The sequence below is a fragment of the Corvus brachyrhynchos genome, unplaced genomic scaffold (genome assembly GCF_000691975.1).
Source record: "Corvus brachyrhynchos isolate BGI_N302 unplaced genomic scaffold, ASM69197v1 scaffold370, whole genome shotgun sequence".
In the NCBI taxonomy this organism is placed as follows: domain Eukaryota; kingdom Metazoa; phylum Chordata; class Aves; order Passeriformes; family Corvidae; genus Corvus; species Corvus brachyrhynchos.
In genome coordinates this window covers 1,232,617-1,250,249 of record NW_008235977.1, presented here as the reverse complement: position 1 = coordinate 1,250,249, position 17,633 = coordinate 1,232,617, and the positions used below count along the sequence as shown (strand labels likewise).

The following is a 17,633-nucleotide window of genomic DNA, read 5'->3' as shown; positions in this document are numbered from 1 at the left end:
CCCTTTTTTTTTTTTTTTTTTTTTTTTGTCCCAGATCTGTGGCACTTTCTGCGTAATTTATGGCATGTAACTTTTAGTGAGAAAAAGCCCTAAATGTAAAAATCATAGTAAGAACATGAAGGTAAAAGCACTTGCTTGCTGCTGTAACTGGAAAACAGTGCACTAAGAATCAGTGTATACTTAAATGATGTCTTTGTGCCTATGGACATTATGGATAACACAGCAGCCAAGCTGCATTGTACAGCAGGCTTCCCAATGCGTAGGATTCCCGAGGGGAGGGAAGGGGAGAGGGAGCCCGTCAGAACTGCCCCATCGCAGCCAGTGCCCTCTCCCTGGAACGGTCAAGGTTTGGAACACACTGTGTGAGCTCAGGAAGCCAGGAGCGTGATTGTGCCTCGCTGTGTGCTGGAGTGGCGCGGCTCCCTCGCACGAGAAGGGAGCGGGAGGCGGCTGCACGGGGCTGCAGCCCTGCGCCGCACAACGTCCCGGGAAGCTGCGCAGAGAAGCATGACACAAGCCTTGAAACATTTAGGGAGGGGGCATGTTATTTTAATATCCTTTTTTGTGCTTAATAGAAAAGGGGTTTGTGGTTAATTCTTTATTATCTCCGACAGCAGTTCTCGCTTCGGCTCCTCTTTCTTTAACTGCCAAGCTAGCATTTTCCTTTTTTATTGCTCCTTTCTTCGAGGTTTGCTTTGGAATAGTGCCAGTTATCATTTCCCATTAGGGCAAATATTGCATCAAACTCATGATTAGGGATTTGAGGGCTTGGGAATATCATTCTCTAACATTTGTCTTTCATTTTCTAAGTATTTTTCTCTCTCTTTGTACACACATATGCGCACATGCCTGCATATCTGTGGATATACATATGTGTCTATATATTTATAGAGAAGAAGAAAGAGTGCGCTGCATGTGCCTAATTACATGGGTAGGTTTACATGTGTGCATGTGTCTATTTGCATGTGAAGTTTAAACCTCGTCTCCTAGACAAAGGAAAAGGGAAGAGATTTCTCCTTGTGTGTGATTTCAGAGGACTCAGAAGGTTAATAAAGGAGAAGAATAACAGATTTGTTTGTATGTTTTGGGTTAAATACTTCAGTTTTGCAGAGAAGGAAGGTGTTAAGAACACACACTGTGAGCGTGGAGATGAAGCCACTGCTAGGGAGCTGCTATCAGTTTTACCGACCCTACAAAACTGGGGAACAACACTGCCTATTTTTGAGTGTGCCTTTTCTGGCACCTTTTCTATTACCTTTACCTGTACATATATAGTCACTTCATGTCTAGCACATCCCTTGAATAAAGAGACAAAAAATACTACATTTCTAGAAATGAACTGTTCTGCTGTATGAACATATGCTGCACCAACTATATTGAAGAACTAAATAGATACTTGGGCTCTGATTTGGACATCCTGAATTGCTCATTAAAGGTGCCCATTTCTGTTGGTTAAAGGTGGCCTAAATGTCCCGAGGCAGACAAGAAACTGTGCCGAGCATGTGCACGGATTTAGGCTTCAAGGCATCTGGGTTCTGGCTTAATCTACTTCTTCCCTTGCTTACCTCCCAGTGCTTAGGCACTTCTGAGATATTCCAAAATCTGTCCAGCTGCCACCTATTTCTGATGCTGGCTCACAAAACCCAACACCCGCTTTCAGTGCCTAATTTTAGGAGGATTTTTGCAGAATATATTTTTTTCCTGGTAAAAGTTTGCTTACACCTGGCCTGGGGGAAGGCATGTTACAGGTGGTTCCCCCCACCAGGTGCCCTTGTGGGAATGGGAATTGTGGTGATGCCTGGGGTCTGTGGTCCCCCCCCACTGCCCTCCCAAAAAAGGGTTCCCGAGAGCCAGGCACCATTCTACTTCACACCCAGCAAATCACTTAACCTCTCAGCACGTCGGCTTTCGCAGCTGTTAACACGGGGAATGGTTTTATTTCGCCTCCTCTCGTAAAGAGCATTGCGGCTCTGATCGACCCGAGGCCAAGCATTATTTCCACTTACAGATAAGTTGGATTTTGGCAGCTGGTGAGAGGGAGGCAAGCACATTCATCTGGGTAAAATCCCCTGGCTGGAGAAATAGCCAACGGGGAAGTTTTATAAGGCAGGCACAAAGCAATATCAGCAATATCCAGAGCAAATCTTGTATCAGAGTTGTCATTTTTGCTCCGACCTGGCAGTGATCAGCTGGGGAATTGAGGGGTCTGTGAGGAGATTGGAGCAGGCGAGCAGCAGAGCAGTGCTGGTCAGCTCAGCTGGGGTGGTGCTGACACTCACAGCACCCGACAGGTTCCTAAATACATATATTTCCAGGCAGCCAGTTTGCCTCCAAAAAATTTATTCGTCAAGGCTTGTTCCCATCTGCCAAAAGAAAACATGTCATTTATAAAAAAACCCCGAAAACCTAACACTGACAGACAGGAGTGCGTTGTTGAGCTACAGCCCTCTGCTTTTACCTGAGCCAAGTGCCGGAACCGTGTGGGGAGACAGCCCTGTCACCAACATGCTTTATTAACAGTCAGCTTTTAATTGTGCTTCTCCTTTAGTCACAGTTCATCATTTCTTTTTTCCAACAAATACTGCACTTTCTTCATTAAAATTTCTGAAAAAATGAACCCAGGCAAAATGACTCAGTCACTGTGCAGGTTAAATACAATGTCACCTCTTTTTCTGCTCCTAGTACAATGGCTGTAGGTTAAAATCACTACAGTAATTTTAGTAATTTATGCTGTAATTTATCCAGACTGATAAACTTGACTCCATGTTTCGAGCTCTGCCCTGCTTCTTCGACCCTCCCTTCCTGAAAGTAAAGTTGTGGTCCCCGCATGGGAAAGCTTCAAGTTGAGAGAAGGTACAATAAACTCCTAGTTATTTTAGAAGTCTTTAAGTGATTAAGGCAAAAGGATGGTTAATTATAAGATTCTAAAAACACAGCTGCTAAAAAAAAGTTTCCAGCAGCCACCAACTTATTATTTTTTCATCATCTTAGACATACTTATGACATATGGGAAAAATAAAAGATTAAATCTCTGTCCCCAAACTGCCCCCACAGCCACACAGTCCTGGAACAAGCAACATCTTCTGAAAGAAGGAGGCTTGGCCTGACTCCCTGCCAGTGTGCGCAGGGGCGGCTTCCAGCCCCACGTTCACTTTCACAGCCTTGAAAGCTGAATCTTCTGTCGGGTTTGCAAAACATCAGCTGGGAAAACTGTGGCTAAATCAAGAGCAACCACAGTTTGCCAGGGAACAAATATCCCAGCTTTGGCCGTAATAGTCTTCTATGCGCTCCCGCTCATGTTTTCATTTCTCACACATCACGGAAATAGAAAAGTCATTGCTGGCATTGCCAGTGGGACTGAACTATGGAGCCCCATAAACATTTTCACTCTGTCTCAGTAAAGAGCAACAGCCTTCTCCCTGTGCCCACATTGTTGAGGCTACCTCAAAAATAAATCTGCCTACAAGAGGAAACCACAATATTTTTCCCAGAGGCGGATGGTGCCTTGGGTGGGGAAAAGATTTTATATCGCCAGTCTATCCATATGTCAAGGCCAAAGTAAGGAGCCCCTGGTGTGGTGTGGCACCTGGGAAGTTGGGCAGCAGTGGGCGAATGTTATTGTCGGCAGTGTTATTTATGCTGATGTGCTTTAAAAAAAATCACCACTTGATTTTAAAACTACAGATCAGGCAGGATGGCTTCTAATTTATGATCAAGGTGGAGACTGCTGAGGAAGCCAGAGACACTCAAATGAAAAGTAGATGTTGCTTCAAACACTAACCAGAAGCTGTGGTTGCACGAGTGGCACAGCAGTGTCTGTGGTGGCTTGGTGAGACAGACTTTCTATGAGTAAGGTCTGACCATGCCCCTATTACAACCAAGCCATAAGCAGCTAAGGAACACAAGATTAACCTTTGTGCTGCAGCAATGTACCAGTTATACATACTGCGATATCACTTCTTTTAGTTACATGGGAGGCAGAGACCATGGCTGTGATGGTGTTTGTACAAAGCTCTGGTGAAATAAACCATCCACATTGGGAGCACAGCAGAGTGTCCCTCATTTCCCAGTGTGACCATCAACTATTCTGAAGTGGGAGGAAAGAAGGCATGCCAGCCCACTAAAGAAACACTTCCAGCTCCTTTACAGAGAGATGTCATTGAAGGTTTGGAAAAATACTGGCCTGTGTTGGTTCCGAACCTTTCCAGGTCTGTCTGTGGCACATCACAGAGTGCTGGCATTGCTTGGCATTGGTGCCCTGGCAGTGCTGGTTCTGAATAGGGGCTGACAAGTGCCAGTGCTGCAAGTGGCTCTCATGACACCCTGAAATGCAGGATGTGCCTTTCTCCCAGCTGTTCTTCCCTCCAGTGTCCCATCACCACAGGCTGAGTGCTCACAAATAGAGCTGACAATGCTTGTCAGTGAGATTTGCAGTTTGAGTATCAGGAGAAAGGAAAATTTGGGCACCTGGGAGATGAAACTGTGCAAATTTTTGAGGTGTGAGTGTAATGGAAACGTACGGGCTCCTGTACATGGGTGTGTACGTACTAGGGTTACCTGGCCCAGCTCGTGCAATACAGAAAGCCTCTCTACAGTCTCCCAGTTACAGGAAACCATTCCTAAAGCTTGCAAAGAAATGTCTGCAGGAGGATGTGAGGCACAAACTGGGGTAGCAGCAGGATGAGAAGCGGTAACCAGGCCTTCTCTGCCAGCATGTTTTTCCCCATGCTTGCCACTCTCCAACCCATTTTTTCCTGTAGAGCAGCTGGGATGTCATGCACATGCACCAAGCTACAATGTGTAAATGCTTGGTACCACAGCCATGCCACCAGCTGGCCATCTGCGTGGAGCTGAAATCCGGCTGCATGGAGCACCAGGGCTCATTCTCTGGGGCAGGAAAGTGTCTGATCCCTCCTCTCCACTCTCTGGCACCACTTGTTTCACAAAAACTATGCAACAAAGTGGTTGTAGCAGCAGGGTGGGACGATGCCTCACCCCAAAGCCACTCAGGATAGTGGAGACAGTGTCCTTCACCCTGGAGCCTCTGGGACAGGACAATAACAGCAATAACACCATCAGAATTGTTCTCATGGGCTCACGGGGCTGTAGATCCCACCAACAGCCACCTTCAGGCTCACACCAGTGCAGGGGAAGGTGTGCTGGCTTTCTGCTCCTCACAAAAACTGTCTGCACTCAGGAGGTTTTCCCACCACTTCCCATGAAAGGCTCATGCAAACACCTTTACCGTCATCATAGCTTGTGTTAACTCGGTATAACACAGACCAGCTGAAGTTTATAGTGCTGTTTTTTACAGAGGAGCATTTATTTCTTGTATCAACTCTCAAGGATGTTTTATCTGTTTTATATCCCATTGAATCCTCTGTGAAACTGCACTAGTTTACAATAATTTTATTACTTTATTAATTAAACGTTTTCCAACAAGCTAGCTATGGCATTTCTTATCATCAAGGGTTCCATTAGTTTTTAATGGTGTGAGACAAAATTACCATTTACCCACATGCAATTTAAGAAGCATCATTAACACAGAGAAAGCACCAGGTGGGATTTCTAATAGTTACTGTTTCTCATTTTTGTTTTTATTTAAAAGGAATAACTGGTTTTGAGGTTTTTGCTGCAAGGTTGCCAAATCCTCACTTTGTTTTTTATGTTCAAGATAATTTAAAATAATGTTCTTTTATCTCCTTAGGCTCTTCTTTACACTTTTCCCTTATCAGCACATCGTGCAGTGTGTACGCAGTGTCTCGGTGCAGCCGGGTGAGTGTGTTGTCTGCACAGTAATCACCAAGAACAAAGACTCATCTGCACGGTCAGTGAGCAGGGCTGGGGGGCTGTGTGTGCACACGTGTGCCTGAGACACTGCCTGGCTTTGCAGGGCTGTGGCAGGAGGGAGCTGAGCTGTTGCAAGCCCCAAACCACATGCAGCTCTCACCTTGTGTGGCTCAGGGCCCACAGGCACTGGTCACTGGGTCCCACAGGACCCATTCCAAGCCCAGGAGAGCAGGCACTGCTCCTCAGCCATGCTCCTCCATGGCATCAGGGACCAGCATCGTGAGGACAGGAGTGGCAACGTTCCTTTTTAAAGTTCTTGAGAAACTTTGACACAGTTTGATACTCTGATAGTGGTGTTCGATGTGAAAGACAAGGGAAACCCCATGAATGTAGTAAATATTTATCTTAAACGAAATGGGAATAATTAAATGGCACCTTCATTACTACATTCTATTCAATTATGCTGACTATTAACTAATTGCTGACTCAGTCCATTTACATGTTAATAAATGTCTGTGTTTAAGGTCCTCCTTGGTTAATTTTCTAGGTTTAACAATATGGAATTGCCGGTCATTTTTTTCTCCATGAACTCATTGCTTTTGCTTAATTCCGTGACCTCCTGCTGCCATGCATGGATGTGGGTGGTGCAGCCCTGCCACTGGCCATGGGGCACGCGGTGGGTCAGAGCTGCGGCCTCGCCGGCGAGATGGAGCGTGAGGGTCCAGATGGTGCACGATCCCATGAACCGCTGAGCGCGAAGCACGCGGGAGGGTGTTAGGGATATTTAGTGGGATGTGTTTGACAAGGTGTTTCCTTATTTAAAGGGGAGGGGAGGAAAAGGCAGATGGTGTGGCTGTTTCTAATGACATTCCCTGGCTGGGTTTTTTAACAGCAGACATAAGAGGGGCATAAGCACCTGACGCGCCTGTCTGCTTGGCTGCTGGGAGGGAAGGGACGCTGACAAAACAGGTCCCACTCCCACCCCGCTACCTGTTCTACTTATTTAATATGCCAGGGTGCCTGGTGAGGCAGATGGAAGGGTCTGTCCTGGGCCAAAGTCCCCAGAGCCACTGGTCCCTGCCCTGCTGCAGTGTTTACCCTGTCGCTCTGTTGCCTCACAGCCACACGGCTTGGGGGAAACAGCTCTCTTTCACAGACCCCCACCACCCCTGTTTTGCTTCCCCGCACCCCTCTCCCTTCAGCCTCATCCTGTCTTATTTTCCTGCTCTCTCAGCCCTCTTCTCACCCAGGTGGCTGCGCTGTCACTGCCACCACTGTGCAGGTCTGTTCCACTGCAGGTTGGAGCTGCCTTCCCTGTGGCCTCTTGGAAACACCTGGGGCGATGCTCTGGGTGGGAGAAGGGGGGTTACAAGTGGTGTTTTCCTCTTGGAGGTTTTTAAGCACTCTACAATCAGAAGTGGTCCGATATTTTTTTACGCTTACAAGCATCTATTAAGATAGAAGCAAATTCTGAACTTCCTAAATGGGCAGATAGTTGTTACATGAAAGAGAGCAAACAAATGCACAGGGATGTCCTCTGCTTTAAATGTACGCTGCACTGAACTTCTGGTCAGATAAATTTCTAATTAATTTGCTTGTGCAAAGCATGGAACAAAAGCTCTGATTATATATTAGAGCAAGAGGTGCAAAAACATCTTCCTGCAAAGGGACTCTGGGGTGGCCGTCCTGGGGGTGATGCCACTGCAAGCCGCAGTGGGAGTCACCAAAGCATCCTGACCCCCCTCACCATCCCAGGGAGTGGGACAGATCCCACCGCCCCCTGTCAGCCTCAGGAACCCCCTGCCCGGGCCGGCGGCCGGCTGGGTGGGTTTGGAAGCGGTGCCAGGCGGGCAGGCGGGCAGCGCAGAGCTGTGACTGGCACTTTATGCTAATGGCTCAGTCATTATTTATTCCTTTGGAATTCATTACAATCGCATTATTTGCGATCGGCTCATTTAGTGTCACGAATGCATCCGTAGGATTTTTTTATTGTGACCTAATTAATAATGAATGATTCTATTCTGAAGCGCCGCCGTACGCCGGGTTTTAAGGCAGGCGCAGGAGTTACAGCGAACGCTGCTCGGCTGCTCCGTGCACGGTGACAAACGGGCCAGCGAGTGCTGCTCAGACGCCGTGGCCCCACGGGCAGAGGCCCGGCAAGGGCTGTGCAGGCTCCACACAGCTTCCCTGTGGCCAGCAGCCCTCAGCCCAGGCATCCCGTGCAGCTGCAGCTCCAGCTTTCTCTCTATTCAGAGTACGGGGTTTTTTTGGCGGCAGCGGCTCAGAGCTGACGCTCCTACCAAACCCAAAGTTGAGCACCGACCTTCTCTAAAGCAAGAAAAAACTTCAAAAGTGTTTTGGGAAAATTCTGTCTCAGTTTTCGTTGACCAGTAATATACTTGTGTATTGTAAAGCTGCACAGGAAGAGAAGATCTTCAGTGACAGAAAATCTTCACCGTTTTACCTAAAAGTAAATATTTTCTTTGAACATGGTAGTTTCAAAAAAGACCCCAAAAAACAAAACAAAGAAACATTTAACTTTTTTTTTAACATGAAATTTCCAGCAATACTTAAAAAGTAATTTTATTTTGAAAGCACTGAAGTGACATTGACTTTTCTAATTTTTTTCCCTCCTCGAGAACCTTGGCAATACCCAAAAGAATACACTCTTTTTTTCCCAAGAAAGTTCTCACCCAAATCTTTTGCCAAGACCTACTTTTACGTGAACCCATGCCATCCATCAGCTCCATTTCTCACTGACCCCAAGCCTGGGTAAATGTGGCACCACAGCATGGAAATGGTTTCATCTTTCCCTTCTCAACACCTCCTTGCTAAAAACGCTTCAGTTTAGCAGCAGGGATGTCAGTTCACACTGATGTCTGGCCTAAATTCATTCCTGGAGGAGCGGTGCAGGGAAGTCCCTGTCCCCTGCAAACCTGTCTCAGCTGGGCAGGTTGATCTGCACCATGTTTTTTTATTTTCACAAAGTCACATCATTTCAAATCTCCCTGCAGAGCAACAAGCACATTTTAAAAATATTTCTGAAAGCCTATAAATAGTTATAATGATATAAATAATATTTTTGTGAATGCAAACCTAGTCCTCTGTTTCCCACAAGCACAGCCTGGGGGGACAGTAAAAGGGCAGCATGGCAGCTCTGGGTTCAGACACATGGGAATATTTAATGGGAAGCAACAGCTTCTCCTTTCTTCCCATCCGGGGTACACCCACACCCCTCGCAGCATTCCAGGGGCTCATCTCCCTCTGGGTGGTGGGAGCTGGGCAGAGCCACGGTGGTAGCTGCCAGCTTGGTCTGGGTTTTGCAGCAGGAGCCTTGAGGCTCCCAGTCACCCCGGCAGGCAGCACCCAGACCCACACGGCAGGGCAAACCCCACCCATGCCGTTCATACCTTTGACACAAGCACTGTAGACAACTTCCTTTCAGATTTTTAAGGCTAAGCCGACGATCTTGTTTCATTTTGTTACAATGAATACCTATAACTCAAGTAATCAACCTGAACTAACAGCAAAAACTGTGTCTGGTTGTGGACTAATTTCCAGAAATAGCTAAAGTTGTGACATTTTGTGAATTTTCTTGTAGTAGCCATTGTTGGCTACATTCTGAGAGAATGATTCTCTTGCTCAACCCTACTGAGAGTTTCAGGTTGGCATAAGACCTTAAATCCTTTATGGACAGCTGCAAGACAAACATATGAAGTACTTGCTAACATCAAGTCATAGAATACTTTGCACTAATACTTCAGGACAAAATTTCCTAAAAAAAAAGGTTACAGCAAAGAAGGATTTTTAGAAATCTATTTTTGCTCATGGTGTGACATTTTAAATAGCAAGGGGAAGGGATCCTCACCCACTCCCTTTGCAAAACCTCCCCATAGTGCCATGCCGCTTCCAGGTGGGAAGTCCTCCTGGGCAAGCAGGACCTCCTGGCTGTGCTGGTGCATGCTGGTGCAGGGCTGGATTCCTCCCACACATTGCTATTGGCTTTAGGTCCTTACAGAGCAAATTACTCAAGCAAAAGTCCCTTAAGACTTTTGTGTCAGAAAGCAAAAGTGGAAAAATTCTAAGTCAGGACATGCCTGTCCAGCTTGCTATGTTTGGCCATCCTATTCCTCTTCTCAAGTATAATCACTTAGGACGGTCCCACAGTAGCATTTTTATGTGTAGAGGACGTGGGTGCACAGAAATTTTCAAGGAAAGAAGGAAATAACTGAAGGCCTGAACATTTCCTTCAGTGCATGAGAAGGAGAAGGAGGTTGTTAGTAGCATCATTGTCCCATCAGTGCACACAGGAGCTGCCTGTCCCCACCATGGAGGTGACAAAAAGTTGTGTGAGAATATCTCTCTCTCAGGAACATTGCAAAACTAAAATGTATGCTCATAAGTTGCCTTCAAACCCCCAGAAGGAAACTGCCAACCATGGTGACTGTAGAGGCTGCTGTGTCTCTGAGAACACAGAACTCAGGAGCTCCCCTCCAGCAGGGCCACCTGAAGGGCTGCACATCACTTGTCCCTTTGTTTTTTCTAAATAAACAGAAATAGGCGACTCTGGCTGGTGTGTAAAATCACATAACGCACACACTTCCTAGCAGACAAACCAAGAGATGTCTTCTTTGTTGTGCATATATAGGTACACACATACCTCTCTCCACACCCATTTCATTATGCTATTGGTGAGTACCTGGAGGTGGGGGGTGTGGAGAGTATGTGTGTTTTGTTTGCTTGCGTGATCACTGCAGAGAAATCCACATTAAACAGGGAATTGGAGACTGTGTCTCTCTACATGAAATCCAGCTTAATTTTAGAGCAAATACTGCTACCAAAAGTGCTGCCAGAGTCTGCATTGCACAACTCCAGACAGCATCTTTCATAAAATGATTATATTTTTTCTAGATGTAGTGAAAGCCTTGAAAAAAGTTTACTTGATGTCTAACCAAGCAATGCTGCATCTTCAAATTTGAAGGAGAGCTCAGAAAGTTAGTTTTTTATTATTCTTCATTTAAGTATTATTTTTTAATTGCAGCGTATTAAACATAAAATCTGGTACAATCTTTAAAAATAAATAGGACCTAACTATAAATGGGCCCTGTTGTGTTTTTATCTTTGACAAGCAAGTAATTGCTTCTCAAATTTATCAGTTTGTTTATGCAAAAACCATTTACCAAGCCTAGCTCAAAAGCATCAATTTCATCATTATCATCTTATTAATTTAGCCAAGCTATAACACAGCTGATTATTCCTGAGTAATATCCTCTGCAGCACATCATGTGTGGCAAAACCATCTGTACAGTACCTATTTAATAAATAAACCCTCGGCTAAATGTCTCTGTTTATTGAGAACTAATGTTTATAGAAAATATAATGGAACTCAATAAATAACTCAGCTTCATCAACCTGCATATGAATCAGTATGAAGAACGCTGACATCATCACCTTTCAAGTACCAGAGAAAGCAAAATTACCCAAAAGAGCTATAGAGTCAATATTAAGGCATTAAAACTGCAATGAAGGCATATTAATGCTTAAAACTTCATTGTTGGCAGTAGAATTGCCACCACGGACATATTTTATAACTCTAAGAATACTTAGGCTTTATGACTGTTTCTTTGTTGAGTGCCTTGCACTTAATGTAGTTTTCCACTTTAAATAAAAAAAACCCTCAAGATCTTAAAAAAAAAAAAAAAAAAAGGAAAAAGAAAATTGCTGATTCCAAGCATTCATTTTTAAAATAATACAAACTGCTGATTCCAATTGTTCGGATGGAGGAGAAGGCGAACTTATTTAACTCCATGCTTCCTGAGCTCCTGGCAGCAGGCACGGGGTGTGCCGAGGTGAAAATTGCTCAGCAGCACTGCACAAAGATTACAGAGCAGTCCATGCACAGCCTAAGACATTATTAATAGAATTCCAGGGTTTAGGGGAGAGAAAAATGAATAGAGTTGTGGCAGACATTGGGATACTTATTGATCGCTGGTTGTTCCTACAACAGCAGCTCTCACTCGTTTATTTGATTTGGTGCTTTAAAACTGCTTCTCTGCCACAAATCAGGCATTTAAAACATATCTCTACACCATCAGCAAATAGTGACAGATTAATTTCTTACAGCTCCTTTCCTGGGGCCCTCTGAGACCAGTTTTTCTTTGTTTATATTTTGCCGTCTTTATTGCTGAGGAATATGACTCCGTGCATGCAATTTAAGAGAGGGCACTGCAAGGCTGCAGGCATGGGTGGACATCCAGTCAGCATCATCCTCTGCAGTCCCCCCCAGGTGCCTCCAACAGGTCACAATTCCACAGGAGACAACTCTCTCCTTCATGAATGCAAAGTCCCACGACACTGCGTCAGTAGCGCGGCAGCTCCAGCTCTTGTGAGTGATCAAGGACACAGTGCACATTCTTACGACTTCTCGCAGCATTTCCCTGCCCGCAGGCAGGGCCAGCCTCCCCGGCGTCCCTTCTGGTGGGAGAGACCGGATCAGAGGGACCAAGTGTGAGACACAGAAAACATATTTCATAATCCACTCATTAGCACACACGTGATGGGAAACACTTAAGGGTGTGAATATTTTTAACACTGTATGTGTTTACATAAAAAATGTGACTTACACAAATCTTCATTTGCTATGCTGTATAAACTTGCTACATGGATTAGAACTGGTCCATCATGCTTTCCTGGGAGAGACAGAAAAGGGACAGCGAGGTCTGAAGAACCTGCTGCTTTACTTCCCGTGTCCAAAATGGCTTGAAAAAAATAAGAAAAAGTAAATGTGCTTCTGAGTTATGAAAAAATGCATTTTCAATTCTTGAAACATTTTGACCAGATAACTAGAGAAACAAAGCAAAAAACAAAAAATCCCTAATGACTACAAATGGAAAAATTTGAGAGATTTTTCTCCAATGAGAGAATATCTGGGGGAGCCCCCAGCCATCTCTCTCAGCTTGCAGATTGCTGTGGCACCCTGAGGTCCAGCTGTCCCCCAGCGTGGGGTCTTGGACTTGGGATGAATTCACCCCTCACACCCTGCAGGCAGCAGCAATCAGTGCCACATCCTGCTGCAGCCACCTTTGTTAACTCTCGTTCAGAAAGCGTTTTTGGGGAGCAGTTGTTGACCCCTCAGCCTGGGGGACTGCTGCTGGGCAGCACAGACAAACCCCCACACACCAGACACGTGCAGCACCCAGGTTCACTCTTCTGAAGGACTTTCAGGCTGGCAAAGGGCAGGAACATCACCGGTCGGATCATCACCAGTTGGAGCATCACCGGTTGGATCGCGCTGATCTCTGCTAGTGACAAGGCTGACGGAAACAAGCTGGGTGCAATCCCACATTAAATCATCACGTCCGAGCATCTCAGGCACTCTGCAAGTGCCTTGAGTTTTTCCCATTCTCCTCAACTTATGTTGCACATATGCAGCTCTTGTTTGCCTTCCTGAATAAAATAGCAGATCCACAGCGCTTCGCCGCCTAATGAAACTGAACATATTTAGAACATATGTGAGCCCGCTCGTCGCGAAAAGAACCATTTGTGGTTAACGAAGAAAGTATTCATGGTTTTGCTGCTAATTGCAGGGCGGTCTGCGTTTTCTTTCTGAGGGAAGAAAAAGGTAGCGCTGCAGTTGGAAGCACACAATAGAAGCATGGCACCTTTTTTTTTTTTTTGCTGAGTTTTGATGCCTTTGGATAAGTGAATCAATCCATGGGGCAAGGACATGGATGGGGGAGAATTATCATTGGTAATCCTTATGTGGTTGTACATCAGCTGAAAACCCGTATGTTTCTTTTAATTATTACTCACGCTGCACATGAAAAGATGGGATATTTTCCTCGCTCAAAGTTGATGGAGGTTTGCCATCTATTATAATCTAGCAGGATCTGCCAGAGCTGGAGACAGGCAATTCCCAGTGACTCCCAGATAGCAGCACTGCCTACCACAGCCTCATGACCAGGGCTCTGCCATGGCTCAGGGGCCAAGAGAGTTCTCCTCCTCTCCCAGCTTCCAAGATGCTGTTTCTTGTTCTTTAAGGTTTGCTGAGAACTCAAACTGCTCATGAGAAATGTCACCAAAGCAATATATTAGACAATTTACTGAAAGTATAACGCATTATTATTAATCAACATGTTCCAACCTACTGTTCTGTGGCAGGCACCAAATCTCCACTAATTCTGGAGTATTGAATCAACACAAATTTTTCTAGCCAATATAATTTTCAAAATTTTAATTAGTTGAAGTGTCTTATCATACCCTACCCTCAAAATTATCCCTGAACCCTCCCTTTGCTTCTAAAGATAAATAATGTTATTTTTTCTTTCAAAAAGAGAATTAAAATTGTGATTAATATCTCCTTCAGAAGTATAAACTGCTACATCTTAACATTATGAAATGTGAAAAAAAATCTTTTGTCACTATCTTTACCAGATTCAGAAATTCATCATAATCTGTGGCTTGAGAATGTATTAGTAAGTGAACAAACTGATACAGAATGATCACAGAACTGGCAAGTCCCAAATGAACCCTAAATTAGAAGCGCGTAAACCATCAATGCACTTGAAGGGACCAGTAAGAGTTTTAGCAGAGAAAAATCAGGATCAAAATATGAGATAAATGCTGCAGGGCAGAATATACAATTTTAAAGGCTTATTTATATGTTATACAGAGAGCTGAGCTGATGTTACACAGTCAGTACTAATGTATCTGCCTGAGTGGGAGGCTGACAATTTAATTCAGAGAAAGAATTTAGGTTTTGAATGAGTTTGCACGCACATGGAGAGTTGAAGCACTGAGGGAAAGGGCTTAGTTTCTAATGAACGAGTGTTTCAGAGGGCTAAAGTTTTAACACATGGTTTTGGTGTCCCTGGCCGCTGGCAAGATTGGAGTTGCTGTAGAGGGGCACTTTCCATGTTCCTGCACTCAAATGTCACGTTGCAACAGTTGTCCCCGAAAATGCAGGGCTGAAGGAGGAGACAGGGAAAGGACTCTGTGGACAAACCCTGCTGTCCACAGCAATAATGCGCTGCAAGCAGAAGGGTTCAAAGACAGAACTAACAGCAGGGCCCAGGCAGACAGGACAGCACATTTTCACCTTTTGAGTTTGTGCAGGCTGTCCATTCTCCCCTCAGGGGACTTAGATATAGGTGCTGGAGTGTGCTGCCAGGTGGGAGCCAGCAGGCTGGGTCTCGGCATGAGGGAAGGAGAGAAGAGGGACACACTACTTGTCTGAAGATCAGGTCCTGCCTCCGTGCCGGGGTTTGGCAAGGGTCACGTGGCATGCTGGGACCAAGGCCAGCACCATGGCAGCCTTGGGATGCAGGTGATGGCATTGCAGCTGGTTGTGCGAGATTTCTGCCAGAGCCATTGGATTTATGGCAATGAACACTTTCCTGAAGGGTGCCTTAACTGACAAAATCCTGGTGGCTGCAGGTGAATAAGCTGCACAGTTCATGGGCAGTGGAAAGGAGAGGGAGCAACTGAGATACAAAATGCAGACAAGATATTAATTTTTCCCTCTAATATTTTATGAAGAGGAAAGATTCCCTTTACAGTTGCCTGGCTGCTTTTAAAGAGTACCCAAAAGGGATATATTCCCAATTACGTCCTTCTGCCCCACTGCTCTGACAGTCGCACATTGCTCTGCAGACCAAAACCAAACGAATGAGAATGCCTTAAAATAAAGTGCACTCTTTTTGGTGTTCATAAATAGTGATTTATGGTGCATGATCACCAAGACTATGAGTATGCCATGTAGCAACACCATGGCAAAGTACAGTCAGCATAGAAAAAAGTTTAGGGCTTGGGCTGGAGTAAAACTGCCAACAGGGGGAAACCTGGCTGAGGGGAAAACTGGACTCTCCTTCGCCTTTCAGAGGGGACGTGAAAAACCAATATGCTTGTGCTTGGTACAATAACCTTACAGCAACTGAGAAAGAAGGTAAGGAGATCATTGGAGCAAGATAATTGTAACGAAGCAAGACTAATGCAGCAGCCCTCCGGCAGCTGAATGTCCCTGACCATCAGCGTGTCCTGCCAGGCTCTCATCCCTCTGTTCCTCACCCCGATCACAGGCCAAGGCAGTAGGGAGCGCCGTGCTACCATCACAGCATGCATACCAAAATAGCCTCAGCAAGGCTGTTAAGAAACTAAATTACATCCTTGATGTCTGCTGACTTCCAGAGGGCTGGTTTTGTTTACAGGATGCGTAAGAGCCAGTGGACTCAGCTCAGCAAGAATAGAAACCCCTCCATTACTGTGAGGCCGGACAACAGATGGCAGGAAGGTCATGGGCTGGGTTTGTAACCACAGGGTGGGCAAATGCTGACCTGGTCTTTGGGGACATACAGGCTTGGCCAGCAATTCCCTAATCACCCTGTCACAGGGGGCATTTTGGGTGCACTGCTCTCCACCACCCTGCTGATGACACAGTGGCTCGGGGCACCCAGGGTGCAGGTGGCCCACAGGGCTGGCATCATTGGCTTCCACCCACGCTGCAGCAGGTGAGAGACATTTGCAGGGAGCCTGAGAGGTCAGGAACTGGTCCCTCTGGGCTATTTCAGGTTGGTGATTGCAGGTTGTGGCTTCTACTCCCCTCTGCCGTTTGACTCAAATGTGGTCTGATGGTGAGAGCAGCCAAGGGTGAGGAAGGGCTGTGGGGTTGCTCTGGGGTCAGGCTCATTTGCAGCCACCGACGATGTCACTGGGAAGGTGGATGATCTGTCACCTTGACATCAAACTGAATGGTGCTGCTCAGTGCTGCTTCTGCTGGGGCTGCCTGGACAACACACCCCATCACTGCTTTTTTCCTTTCCATAGCCACCTCCCACCTGAGGCTCCTGGCTCGCCCAGAGCTTGATTACTTCAGCTGGGTCTTTCAGCCTCCTGTACCTCCTGGCCAAGGTGCTCCTAGCTAACAACCACAGTAATTATGAGTTCCCAAGTGCACGACCATCGCACTTCCTTCCAGCCAGCACCCTGACTTTGGCCATCCCTGTTCCGGTACCACATTGCACTCTGTCTACCACAGCAAATTTCATGCGGACATTACCACATTAGTGTCAGGGTAAATGGCTAAAATACAGAAACAATCTGGTTCCAAGAAGCATGCTTAAAAAAACGGGCAAGTAACTACCCTCTCATGCCACACGTCTCTTTGAAGTGTATAAAGTCACTGTCTCTGCCAACATGCATGTGGGGATTACTGCCTCTCTGTGATGCCACCTATCAGCTCTCACTCCCTAACTCCCCTCCTGCCTGCAGCACCACCATCACCAAGAAAAACAGGGGCAATTATTTTGGGGCCACTCCAAAATTACCTGTAATTCTTAGTGCAATATGCCCTCGCTTTTCTCCCTCTCTTTGTTTTCTTTTTCTTGATTCTGATAAATAATTGTGGTTTGTTTTATTTTCCTTTGCAGGTCTACTGCAGCTGCAACAGGAGAAGCTTCTCTTGCCTTTTACGTGATGCTTCATAAAAGACAGTAGCTCTTGAACGTGGAGTGAGCCAGAGAGCATTATTTCTGAGGTCCTCAGTAATAATGCACACACCATCCTCCACAGATAAGAAAATAATGTCATTGCCAGGTTAGCTGTTGCTTGAGAAATACAGAATCCTATTCCTGAAGGCAGCTGTTCTCTGTTTGGTGGAGGAGCACACAGGTTGCTGTGGCAAACCAAATTGAATTGCCAGGCTGCAGCTTTGCTGGGGAGCTCCAACAGTGCAGAGGGGAGCCCTCCTGCCTGGCTCCTGCTGGGGCAGAGGGATCTGCCATCAGCTCCCTCTTCCCAGCAAGTATCTGGGATGCCCAGGCTGTGACAGGGGTGCACTGCAGCCCAGC

The 17,633-nt window shown here is 45.9% G+C and overlaps 1 long non-coding RNA gene across 1 annotated transcript in view; it reads left to right on the top strand.

The window, feature by feature from the left end:
- The window catches only part of LOC108445254, a 30,645-nt gene extending 13,226 nt beyond the window's left edge, over positions 1 to 17,419 (top strand). Inside the window, exons 3-4 of the long non-coding RNA XR_001860061.1 lie at positions 5,708 to 5,775; positions 17,214 to 17,419. This is a non-coding gene — a long non-coding RNA (uncharacterized LOC108445254). The remainder of the gene's footprint in view (positions 1 to 5,707; positions 5,776 to 17,213) is intronic.
- The last annotated feature ends 214 nt before the right edge of the window (positions 17,420 to 17,633 follow it).